At 43.1% G+C, this 13,474-nt stretch overlaps 1 protein-coding gene across 5 annotated transcripts in view; it reads left to right on the top strand.

The window, feature by feature from the left end:
• The window catches only part of ASB13 (ankyrin repeat and SOCS box containing 13), a 50,549-nt gene that overhangs the window by 25,185 nt on the left and 11,890 nt on the right, over positions 1–13,474 (top strand). The window contains exon 2 of one of the 5 annotated variants that reach the window (XM_089312411.1): positions 1,865–1,903. The exons of the other annotated variants lie outside the window; for them this stretch is intronic. The gene's annotated coding sequence lies outside the window, so the exon portion shown is untranslated. The remainder of the gene's footprint in view (positions 1–1,864; positions 1,904–13,474) is intronic. 5 annotated transcript variants of the gene reach the window in all.

Genomic DNA, 13,474 nt, shown 5'->3' with positions numbered 1-13,474 from the left:
GGCTGTGGCCGGAATCCGCCTCAGAGTGAGGGTAGCGGAGAGACCTTGGGATGTTAGGGCTCACTCGGAACATTGTGACCTTACTTCAGGATGCCATCTTTGCTAAATGGCAGCTGGGCTAAAACTGATGAATGGGTGCAGGGACTTCCTCTCAGAAAACGAACTTTTCCCTGGCTATGGAATAATAATATGGCAAATAAAATGAATGGCCAAAGCGCTTTGAGACTCTGGAAAGGAGGGGGGAAAAGGAGGTATTTTTACACTGCTAAAAACAGCAGTGCAAATAAAAGCAAAAAACATTAAGGCTGAATTTAACTGAAGAGGTAATTGCAGTCATAGCAAGGCAAAGATATTTTAATTGATTTTTGCAATACAACCACCTTCCACAGGATCAAAAGCATTTAATAAGCATCTGCTTTAATCTGGCGTTCCACCTCAGGCAGGCACAGACTTTTACCCTGACAGTGTAATCTATATTTGATTGGCTCAGTTGAATAAGTAATGAACAGCTAACCACTGAAGTCTATTTTAGCTGATAATTTAATATTTTTAATATTTTTGTTTCTGTAGAGGGTTTGGTACCCTGGCATCACTTGCAAGCATGTTTTCTACAGTTTGTTAAAGAATATTCGTATAGAAGAAAAACACATTCTAAACTAATGGATGTGCATCTTCTATAGTTCATGAGTATTTTTGACATTGCCATTGTTTTATTCAATGTAATTCTCCAAAAATATGTTCTGCCAATATTTTTATTCCCAACCTAATGAATAAGTTGAATATGTTGGCTCCTCATATAGCAGTGTTATCCCTGCAGACAGAGAGGCTGCTGTGGGAGCTTTAGCCCATTTTAACATTCTGACCCTAATTTCTATACAAATCATAAACAACTCAACTTATAAAAGCTTTCCATTTTGCAACATCTCACAGATGTAATGATTACAGAATTTTATAATATGGCCTTTTCAACAAGTACTAAGAATTTAGGGAGAGTCACACCCTAAAATGAATCCAATGGTTATGATAATTTAAATATAAGACACATCATTATTAATCCAATTAATTGTCTACTTGCAAAATTGAAAAGTGATTCCCATATTCAGCATCCATGTGCAAGAGCCTCTGACTTGGAAGTTTGGGGCTGACAGAAGAGGAAAAGAATGACTTAGGGAATTTGAGGATCTAAGCAAGGTGAGCTGCTGATGCCCTTCAGCAATCCTCAGTCAAAAACTTTTTTTTTCCAATAGAGCAAAAATAGTCTTTTATTAATTTTTAAAGAATTTATTTATTTGAAAGTCAGTCGCAGAGAGGGAGACACACACACACACACACACACACAGAGGGATTTTCTATCGACTGGCTCACGCTTTATATGGCTGCAACAGCCAAAGCTGGGCTAGGCCGAATTTAGAAACTTTATGTGAGTTGCCCACATGTGTGACAGGGGCTCAAACACATGGACCATCTACCCCCTGCTTTTCCAAGCCGTTTGCAGGGAGCTGGATTGGAAGTGGAGCAGCTGGGATTTGAACTGGATGGTATAGTCGAAGGCAGCTTTACCTGCTAAGCCATAATGCTGGTCCCCTCAGGCAAGAGTTCTTAAGTCTCTGGGGTATCCAGAACCTGAGGTGGCGGGAGAAAAAGGTGAGACAGTTAGTTCCTGGGACTGAGATAAAGAGCCACTAATTTGCCTCATTATGTGTGGGATACTGACTCCAAGCCTTTCGATTGTTATTTTTATTGATAATTTAGAGGTGAAACCAAGGTCACCCAGCTAGAAAGTAGAAAAGCTGAACTTACACCCAGGTGTTGTTTTTTGATTGTTGCTTGTTTGATGCTAATATGTACTCTGATGGATTTGTAGGGCTCCCTGGAGTCCTGGGATGATTTTGCGAAGTCTGCTGTGGGTTTTTAAGGGGACCTGGGAGCACTTTTATACATATTTGTGATCACCACATTCTACCACATCCATTGTGAGAAATGTATTTGCCTTAGGTTTGTACTTCCTGCTTAGTGATTTGAGAGTCCCAGGAACATATATGCAAGTTTATTTTTCTGATGAGTCTGGAGAGTTTTTAAAAATATAATAGTGTTGGCCGGCGCCACGGCTCACTAGGCTAATCCTCCGCCTATCGGCGCCGGCACACCGGGTTCTAGTCCCGGTCGGGGCGCCGGATTCTGTCCCGGTTGCCCCTCTTCCAGGCCAGCTCTCTGCTGTGGCCCGGGAGTGCAGTGGAAGATGGCCCAAGTGCGTGGGCCCTGCACCCCATGGGAGACCAGGATAAACACCTGGCTCCTGGCTCCTGCCATCGGATCAGCGCGGTGCGCCGGCCGCAGCGCGCTGGCCGTGGCAGCCATTGGAGGGTGAACCAATGGCAAAGGAAGACCTTTCTCTCTGTCTTTCTCTATCTCACTGTCCAATCTGCCTGTCAAAAAAAAAATATATATATATATATAATAGTGTTGAAACTTCTTTGAGAGATTTAGATAATCACTGCCCTGGTTGGGAGTCAAACATCATCAAAACCTTCTTGGGTTGGGTTTCTGTTTCTGAGTTAGAGAAAGCTGTCCTCTGGAAATTTTAGAAAATTCCTTTATTATGGAGAAATCCTTGGACACTATGTCATACTGCTAATAAGAATGTCTGAAAGAAATGAAAAGCACATTTGGCACAACGGTTAAGATGAAACGTTGCTTGGGACATCTGCATCCCATATAAGAGTGCCTGCTTTTGAGTCCCAGTTTCACTCTCCATTCCTGCTTCCTGAATGCCACTCTGGGAGGCAGTGATGATGGCTCAAGTGATTGAGTTTCTGCCATCCATTTGGGAGACTCATTTAAGTACCTGACTCCTGGCTTTGGCCTGGCTGTTGCAAGCATTTGGGAAGTGAACCAGAAGATGGGAGATCTCTCTGTCTCTGTGCCTTTCAAATAAATTTTTTAAAAATGATAAAAACAAATCCATTTAAGATTTCCCTAACACCTGATGGAATTCTGAAGCAGTCACTGTGGTCAGTAGCAGTTGCCATCTGTAGAGGTACAAATCTATTTTAGGGCTATGGTTTTTTTTTTTTTTTGTTTGTTTGTTTGTTTGTTTGTTTGTTTTTGACAGGCAGAGTGGATAGTGAGAGAGAGAGACAGAGAGAAAGGTCTTCCTTTTGCCGTTGGTACAAATCTATTTTAAATTTTTGGCATAACCCTGCCGCCTTGGAGAATGGGGAGGACTTGGGAGATTATTCAGCTGGGGATCAAGGCCAGTGGATGAGAGTATTGCGGATATCTTGGGCTAGAAACCAAAAGTCCTTTAGGAGGGGAGGAAAGGAATAGTGCTCTAGGAATTTGGTTCTGGGATATTATAGGAATTGAAAATGTAGAATGATACCCTTCTATGCTAGAGAACTCACTGAATCCTGGCTGCAAATTGGAATAACCTGAGTGTCTCTAAAAAATGCTGACTCCTGGGTTTTGTCCCCAGAATTCTAATTGTTCTGCGGTACAGTCTGGGCACCACACATTTTAAATATGTCCCAGGAGTTCCAACATGTGACCAAAGTTGAGGACAACAGAATTAGAGAAAGTCTTATAAAAATGTGAACCTACCTGCAGTAGGTCTTTGGAAGTAGGGAGGAGAATAGAGCACAGCCAAGCACTCCAGTACAAAAAGAGGTACCTTTCTGGTGCAGATTTGAATTCATAAAATCAAATTGTAACAGCACAGTGAGAAATTTCAGATTCTTGATTGTTTTCAGTCATCCTTTGTTGAGTCCTTCTGTGTGCAAGCTTATAGTAAGCAGAAGTATGTTAAATAAATAGTTCCTTGCTCCACTGAAGATTGTTGTGCTGCAGTTACATTGCTTTCCTATGGAGACACTGTAGACACCTTTATTGTTCTTGGGTTTGCTTCCCAAAGCTTTCTAGCCAGGTGTTTTCAGTTTGTTTTTTCAGATGAGTTACTTCTCTGGAGGGCTTATCATTTCTGTTTATCCTTAGTAAGCCCTATTTTCAGAGGCTGATTTTTTTTTTTTTGAGATTTACTTATTTATTTGAAAGCCAGAGTTACACAAAGAGAGGGAAAGACACAGATTTTTTTTTTTTCATCTACTGGTTCACTCCCCAAATGGCTGTAACAGCTGGGGCTGGACCAAGATGAAGCCGGGAGCCTGTAACTCCATCCATGTCTCCCATGTGGGTGCAGGGGCCCAGCCACTTGGGCATCTTTATTGCTTTCCTAGGTACATTAGCAGGGAGCTGGATCAGAAAGTAGAGCAGCCAGGACTCCAACTGGTGCACCTGTATGGGATGCAGATGTTGTAGGCAGTGGCTTAGACCACTGCTCCGTAACGGCAGTCCTAGAGGGTGATTAATTCCAAGTTGTAGGAGTGGGTTTCGGGTAGCCCTCTCTATACTCATTTTTATAATGAATTAGGTGTGTAAAAGGGCAGCATCTTTCTAAATGAACAGGTAAGATAAAAATAGTGTTTTTTTCTTACCATGACTTGTATGTTCATTGAGTTTTGACTTTTCTTTTTAAGATTTATTTTTTATTTATTTGAAAGGCAGAATGACACAGAAATAGGGAGAGGTAGGGAGAGAGATCTTATATTTGCTGGTTCACTCCCCAAATTACCCCACAAAGGCTGTGGCCAGGGCTGGGCTAGGCTGGAGCCAAGAACCTGGAACTTCATCTGGATCTCCCACATAGGTGCAGGGGCCCAAGCACTTGGGCCATCTTCTGCTGGCTTCCCAGGCATGTTAGCAGGAAGCTGGATCAGAAGCAGAGCAGCTGTGACTGAAATCACTGCTCAGATATGGGATGATGGCATGACAGATGGTGGCTTAACCTGCTGTGCCACAATGCTGGCCCTGAATTTGGCACTCCTGAGAACCTGGTTAAGTTGCTTTGAGAAACTGGGCTGATGAAGGCTGCTGGCATCTAGTTCCCGCTCCTTGTGAATGAGATAATGTTGTACTCAAGGCCCCTGCAGGGCCCAGGCTAACTGCAGCTTCCTTGCCTCCTGGGAGAGACTGTACCTTGGTAAAATATCTTACATATTTTGGTTTTTAACAGATTTACTTTCCCATTTGTATTGGTGAAATTTAAAGCTGAGATCAGTGCTGATGTCAGCCAAGAGTTTAATTAATGTGATATGGTAAAATCTGACAGAAAGGAAGGAGGAAGAAAATGTTTTCTCCCACTTCTACTTTTTCTAAGTATTTAAATCTCATCAAAATGCAGTCTGAAACAGTGCATTAAAGCAAAAAAGTGAGCAAGGCCAGACTGAAAAGTAGGTTCCTTTAAGATGCACAAATCACCAACAGCTATTTGTTTTCCATTTTTTAGTTGTCAAATACACATAATATAAAATTTACCATCTTAAACATTTTTAAGTGTACAGTTGAGTGGTGTTAAACACATTCATAATGTTGTGGAACTATAATCACCAACCATCACCATACTTCTTTTCATCTTGTAAAACTGACACTCTGCACTCATTAAATTCCCTCTTGCTCCCTCCTCCAGCCCCTAGAAGCCACCATTCTACTTTTTGTTGCTATGAATTTGACTACTCTATGGACCTTGTATGCAATCATATAGTAATTTTCTTTTTGAGAGTGGCTTATTTCACTTAGTATAATGTCCTGAAGTTTCATCGATCTTACTCCATGTGTCAGAATTTCCTTCCCTTTTATGGCTGAATAATTCCATGGTATGTGTACCCTACATTTTATTTATACATTCATCCATCATTGCGCTCTTGAGTTGCTTCCATGTTTTAGCTATTATAAATAATGCTTTTTTTGTTTTAAAGATTTATTTATTTGAAGGAGTTACAGAGAAAGTGAGAGATGTTCTATCCACTGGTTCATTCTCCAAATGGCCACAATGACCAGGGCTTTGCCAGGCTGAAACCAGAAGCCTGGAGCTTCTTCTGGGCTTCTAGGTCTCCCAGATGGGTATAGGGGCCCAAGGACTTGGGCCATCTTCTGCTGATTTTCCAGGTGCATTAGCAGGGAACTGGATTGGAAATGGAGCATCTGGGACTTGAACCGGTGCCCATATGGGATGCCACACTGCAGGCCACAGCCCGACCCGCTTTGCCACAGTGCTGGCCCCAGTAGCAGCTATTCTAAATAGCAGAATTTATAGAAGTGATGAAAGTTTTAGTTATTTGGCTCTCCTTTTCATGGTTGACATCCGTGGACAGTCTAGGCTCAAGTGATTGGGTTTGCTAGTAGGTAAAGGTGAGAAAACGCTTTTAAATTGCTTTGCCTATTGGCTTCTTAGTATTTTACCAAACCTACAATTTTTTTAAAAAGATTTATTTTATTTATTTGAAAGGCAGATTTACAGAGAGAGAGAGAGATTGATTTTCCATTCACTAGTTCACTCTTCAAATGGGTACAATAGCCAGGGCTGGACTAGGCCAAAGCCAGGAGCCAAGAGCTTTCTCTGAGTCTCCCACATGGATGCAGGTGCCAAGAATTTGGACCATCTTCTGCTCCTTTCCCAGGCACATTAGCAGGGAGCTTGATTGAAAGTAGAGTGGGCCAGCGCCGCGGCTCACTAGGCTAATCCTCTGCCTATCGGCGCTGGCACACCGGGTTCTAGTCCCGGTCGGGGCGCCGGATTCTGTCCCAGTTGCCCCTCTTCCAGGCCAGCTCTCTGCTATGGCCCGGGAGTGCAGTGGAGGATGGCCCAAGTCCTTGGGCCCTGCACCCCATGGGAGACCAGGAGAAGCACCTGGCTCCTGCCATCGGTCTCTCTCTCTCTCATTGTCCGCTCTGCCTGTCAAAAAAAAAAAAAAAGTAGAGTGGCTAGGACTCGAACCAGTGCCCATATGGGATGCCGGCATTGCAAGCAGTGGCTTTGTCTGCTATGCCACAATGCTGCCTCAAACCTACAATTTAAACTGGTTTCACATACCTGCTGAAGCTAATAGATGCTCAAAAAGTAGATTAGGCAAGTTCACCTGTCCTATCATAGCTGCAGTTGATTTAGTATATTTTTAAGTACAAACACAGACAGATTCATCCTGCTAGAAAATAAAGCAGAATTCTGCATGGTTGGGTAGTTTTGGATCTCATTTAAAGGTAGCCACAATGAGTCAAATATCAAAGGAACTTTTTACTGGGGGTTTGGCTGTGTGAGGTGGTACTTGGCAGAATTATGGGGAGGCTGTAATGGACATCTGTAAATACCTGTGCATTTCCAGAAATGGTGGCCTGCTAAGGGTGAGGAGTCAGATGTCTATGAACCCTATATGAACCCTATCTGCCCATGCTGCCAGACCCAGAACCTCTCAAAACCCACAAGGAATGATAACAGAGAAAGACTATTCAGATAGAAAACCAAAGCTACCTGTGCTTCCTTTCTGTGTATTAGAAACCAGTGGGGGCTGGCACCGTGGCTCGCTTAGTTAATCCTCCGCCTGCAGTGCCGCCATTCTATATGGGTGCCGGATTCTAGTCCTGGTTGCTCCTCTTCCAGTCCAGCTCTCTGCTGTGGCCCGGGAGGGCAGTGGAGGATGGCCCAGGTGCTTGGGCCCCTGCACCCCCATGGGAGACCAGGAAGAAGCACCTGGCTCCTGGCTTTGGATTGGCGTGGCTCTGGCCGTGGCGGCCATTTGAAGCGTGAGCCAATGGAAGATAGACCTTTCTCTCTGTCTCTCTTTCTCACTATCTAACTTAACTCTGCCTGTCAAAAGAGAGAGAGAGAGAGAGAGAAAGAAAGAGAGAAAGAAAGAAAGAAAGAAAGAAAGAAAGAAAGAAAGAAAGAAAGAAAGAAAGAAAGAAAGAAAGAAAGAAAGAAAGAAAGAAAGAAAGAAAGAAAGAAAGAAAGAAAGAAAGAAAGAAAGAAAGAAAGAAAGAAAGAAAGAAAGAAAGAAAGAAAGAAAGAAAGAAAGAAAGAAAGAAAGAAAGAAAGAAAGAAAGAAAGAAAGAAAGAAAGAAACCAGTGAAATGCATTTGAGAATTTGGTATTTGGCTGCTGCAAAGGCAAAGCTAGTTCGTGTTTGGGTCACAACCAACCTGCTTGTGAACAACCAAATCCAAGAATCTCAGTGATGCTGAATGTCCCTAAGTGGTGTTTGGTTTTGCATTGGGGTAGAAAATGTGCCTCATGTCAAATGGGCCATTTTCTAAATATGGAACACACAGCACAAACATGCAAGTGTGATCTTGGTACAGTAGGAAGATGGCTGGTTTGAAAATCAGCAATGACAGTTTTTTTTTGTCATCTTAGGTATGTCTTCTGCTCTATTTCATGTTTTCTAAAATGAATTAAATGAGAGATTACACAAGATTTCTTGTTAGTTTTTCCAAAGTAATATTTAATAAATATAATATTATACATAGTTTTAAAAATCTAACAGAACTGTCACTATACCAGAAGAGGCTCACTTCTTGGTGTATAAACATTAAAACCTCCACTAGCAGTTGTTATCACACAAAATAATTTATTTGCAGCAAATAGGGGACCATAGGAATGATTTTGAAAGTGCTGACTCCCTGAGCAAGGGGCAGCAGGTATCTTTTATTTTAGAGGGGAATGAATATGGAAGAGCGGATGTTCTTGTCTTCACATGCAGGGGTGGGCACAAGTTTATGCAGGTGCAGTTCAGAAATATGCTACCATATACATCACATTTTAGTGTGATGAGGCTTGAGCTCCTTCAGGATGGAGATCTTAGTGTGAAATGAAGGGAAAGGTAACCTTTGGACACTTTTTTCACTCTTATTCCCTGGTGTAGGTGTTGCCCTTACCATAGGGTCTGGATCAGTTCAGGAGGATTGGTGGTTGCAGCTCTTTCTGCATCTTAACTGAAAAACCTGAGAAACAGGCCAGTGCTGTGGCATAGTGGGCTAAGTTCTGCCTGTGGTGCTGGCATCCCATATGGGTACCACTTCTAGTCCCAGATGCTCCTCTTCCAATCCAACTCTCTGCCATAGCCTGGGAAAGTGGTAGAAGATGGCCCAAGTGCTTGGGCCGCTGCACCAGTGTGGGAGATCTGGAAGAAGCTCCTGACTCCTGGTTTCAGCCTGGCTATTGCGGCTATGTGGGGAGTGAACCAATGGATGGAAGACCTTTCTCCCTGTCTGTAACTCTACCTCTCAAATAAATAAATAAAATCTTAAAAAGAAAAGTAGGATTCTGACTCCTAGGATGATTAAATAGGATTATTTATATAGTTATATATGAGTAAATAACGTCTCAGTGGGGGGAGAGAAACAAAGACATAACTCATTTGTTGTGTTCCCTGGTATAAATACTCACCCTGTGGCTGATTTCATGCTGCTGGCAGTGTCCAGCCGGCAGAATTCCTGGCTCTTTAGTAATTGACTCTCTGGAGCTGGCTCTGACTCCACGGAATGACTTATGAAGAAGGCAGGGCTCTAGTCTCAGAGGACTCAAGAACTGAGCAGGTAAATTGGCAGGTACCCAGTCAGTCACTAAGGACTTAGATAAGGTTTGAGTAACTGGGACTGGAACTTGTAATGGAACAGACCGTAGGACAAGCACATGAGCCCAAATAGGACTAATAGAACAAGTAATGATGATAATGGTTCTGTGGTGGTCATAGCATTTGTCACGTATTGAATATTTATGGGTAACAATACAGAACAGTGCCCAGGCATTATTTCATTTAGGCTTCACAGGCACCCGGTGGTATGCACATAAATATCTACATACTGTAACTGAAGAAACAGAAGCTTTGAGAGGGTTAGTTGCCACTGTGACAGCCTACAGTGACAGAGATAGGATTTGAATTCATGAGATGAGCTGTATGGTCCCTGAAATTGGCCACTATATACATCATTGCCTAAGAGCAGGCTGATACTGAGACCCTTGAATTACTCAATTAAGACTTCTCAATCTCAAAGGATAGGCTAGGTCCTATTGCAGAGCCTAATTGTCAGATGTGAGGGTGTCAGGGCCTCAGCTAAAGGGTAAGAGGGAGGTGTAGGAGCACGGAGCCAGAAAGGTCCATGCTTGGCTTATGTGCTAAATCAATACGGTCATATCTTGGGCAGAAGGGTAGGAAGGATGTTATCTAGCACATGCCATTCCTTATTGAAGTGACCTGAGTCACTTCTGCAGTTGTCCAGCAGTAGATATATAAATGACATTCATTAAATTCTCTGGCTTTCAAGGCAAAGGTTTTTGCTTAGTCATTCATTAGCCTGGACTTGTAAGAAGCAGATAAGCACCAGGAACCACCTAAGTATCACAGTGACCCTTAACCGAAGCACAGGGAAGAGGCAGGGATGAGCTGAAGTCCAACTATCAGGACTGGATCACAAACCACCAAACACCCTGTTTTCTATGGGATGCAGCCCTGCTTTTGTTGCAACACAAACCCTTTTAGTTGATGCACTAGCCCCTGTCATGACCAAGTGAGCGAACATAACCTGTGTTAGGTTTTAAGTCACTGGCTGGGACAAGGGCAGATTTGTAAAGGGATTGGAAAGTGGTTATTGTTCAGTGGGGCCAAGGACAGACCCAACTATAGGGATAGGAATTTCAGTCTGAGAAGTAAAAGATGCTTCTGTGGAGTATTTATTCATTTGAATATCTGTGTGCTAGAGATCAGTCTGCTGCGGTACTATCACTTAGCCACCCATGGACCACCCTCAGGAAAAAGCTAGGAAGAGAAGAATGCAAGCCAGCCTGTTGGTGCAAAGATGGCATGAAGAAGGGCATGGGTTGGTGGGCTGCATGCTTGGAAGGCTTCCTGAAGGAGCAGACATTCCACTCAGTCTTAATGGATGAGGAATTGGCTCACTTAGCTGTAAGGGAGGTGGGATGGGATTGAGATGGGGTGCTGAGGAAGGCATTCCAGGCAGGGAAGGAGGCCTGAAACCATCAGACACTTTGAGCCGTATGGAGTTGGAGACAAATGTGTGTGTCATGGGGTGAATTGGGAGTGGCCACAGAACTAGATTTTGTTCTGGAGAAAGGAGCCTTTGGTAGATTGTGAGCAGGCTCCAAGTGACAGACTTGTGAGTTAGCTGCATTAGGGAGAGGGGAATGAGAAGGGGGCAGGGATAGGAGACCAATTATGTGGTGGCAGCAGCTGGGATTTAGGGGCAAATCTCTAATCCCAGAGGGATCTTGACAGAAGAGCTAGGGTCTCAGATTTCAAAGCTTCAGTCCTCTAACGGATGTGGTGCAGTGACTGGGGAGAGGGAGACACAAGGTCTGGAAACAGCCTGTGGTCGGATCTGGCCACTCAGTTTACTAACTTATCCCGTTTCCCATGCTCACTCTTCATAAATGTATGTTGCCCTTCCCCCTACCTTTTCATTTTCCCAACTCATTCTGTGAGGTGACCTTGATTATCAGTATTACCTTGTTACCAAACCAGACAAATATGTTACAAGAAAACTACACATATGAATGTAGATGCAGAAATCCTGAACAAAACACTGGCAACCCAAATCTAGCAATATAAAGGGCTGTACACTATGACCAAGTGGATTTATCTCAAGATTGTGAGGTTGACCTAATGCCTGGAACCCAATTAATATAATATGATACATAGATAGAGTTAGGGGGAAAATCACACATAGTCACCTCAGAAGTTGCAGAAGAAGCATTTGACAAATTCCAATGCTCTTCATATTAAAAACACTCAACAAACTGGAAATAGAAAGGAACTTTTAAAAAATAACTAGGTGAGTTTTTTTTTTTTTTTAAGATTTATTTATTTATTTGAGAGGCAGAGTTACAGACAGACAGGCAGGCAGAGAGAGAGAAAGAGAGGTCTTCCATCCACTGGTTCACTCCCCAAATGACTGCAAAGCTGGGACTGGACTTATCTGAAGCCAGGAGCCAGGAGTTTCTTCCAGGTTTCCTACACTGATGCAGGGGCCCAAACACTTGGGCCATCCTCCACTGCTTTCCCCGGCCTTAAGCTGAGAGCTGGATGGGAAGAGGAGCAACTGGGACTTGAACTGGCACCCATGTGGGATGCTGGCACCGCAGGTAAAGGCTTAGCCTACTACGCCATGGTGTAGGTCCCAGAAAGGAACTTCGTCTTTTTTTTTTTTTTAAGATTATTTATTTATTTATTTGAAAGAGTTACACAGAGAGAGGAGAGGCAGAGAGAGAAAGAGAGAGAGAGAGAGAGGTCTTCCATCTGAAGGTTCACTCCCTAATTGGCTGCAACGGCCGGAGCTGCGCCGATCCGAAGCCAGGAGCCAGGAGCCAGGGGCTTCCTCTGGGTCTCCCACATGGGTGCAAAGGCCAAGGACTTGGGCCATCCTCTACTGCTTTCCCAGGCTATAGCAGAGAGCTGGATCGGAAGTGAGGCAGCTGGGTCTTGAACCAACGCCCATATGGGATGCCAGAGCTTCAGGCCAGGGCATTAACCCACTGCGCCACAGCGCTGGCCCCTGAAACTTCTTAACATAATGGAAAGCATCTATGAAAAACCCACAGCTGACATCATTGTCTTAGCTTTTTATTACTATGCCTAAATACCTAAGACAAGCTACTTTTGCAGGAAGGAGATTTATTTTGACTCTCAGCTTTGAGACTTCACAAGTCCAAGACTGGACAGATTCCATTGGTTAGGCGGTCTTGTAGGGCTGAAGAAGGACAGTTGTGGAGTATGTATGGAGGAAGGATCCCGTGCCTATCCCATGAGCTAGGCCCAACTTGGCTTTTACAACCAGTCTTCTGATGAGAGCTACCTTCCATGGGCCAGCCCCCAAAGACCCAGAGATCTCCCATTAGGTTTGTTGCCCAAACATATTAATCGATTAGTTGAGTTTCTACCTCCTTTAGTACCATGAACTTGTGAATTTGGGATTTCTAGATAACTTCATGAGTTGGGGAGCCAAATCATATTCAAACTATGATACTCAACTTTTTTTTTCCATATGAGCTAATTTTAATAATTCAATCTGTCCCATGAAAGATGGAAAAGTAACTCACTACCATCATGAATATTTAAAATCAAATCAAAACAAAAAACAACCCCCCAAAAAAGGTTACTAAGCAAGTCATTTAAGTTCCATCTGAGATTTGGACACTGGCACCAGGACACAGGAAAACACTTTTGAGTTCCTTTTTCATTCTATTCCAAGTCCTCACAGTGAAACCGAGTGAAGCAAGCATCAGCACACACACAGATTTAGGTAGTCTGTTGTGAGTACACACTGCTAATTCTTAAGTACCCATCTTCTCCAATAACTTGCTTTACTTTTTGATGATTTATGCTGCCAAGAAGAAAATAATCCAAATAGTGAACATGTATAGTTTTAATGTGACCAGGTTAGAATTCAGAGTACCATTCAAAATCTGTAAAAATATCTTGTACTTGCTAATCCTTATCATATCTGACTTTTCTTTAAGCTTTTGCAATTAGTAACACTCAACCTTAACCATGAAAGCTTGAAAGTTTTCCCTCTAAGATCAGGAACAGTACAAGGATGTCTCCTTTCATGACTTTGTGCAACATTGTACTAG

The sequence above is a fragment of the Oryctolagus cuniculus genome, chromosome 13, assembly GCF_051225735.1.
Source record: "Oryctolagus cuniculus isolate XC-2025 breed Fujian yellow rabbit chromosome 13, ASM5122573v1, whole genome shotgun sequence".
NCBI lineage: Eukaryota > Metazoa > Chordata > Mammalia > Lagomorpha > Leporidae > Oryctolagus > Oryctolagus cuniculus.
Note: the sequence above shows the minus strand (reverse complement) of the source record. Positions and strands in the feature narration are given on the sequence as shown.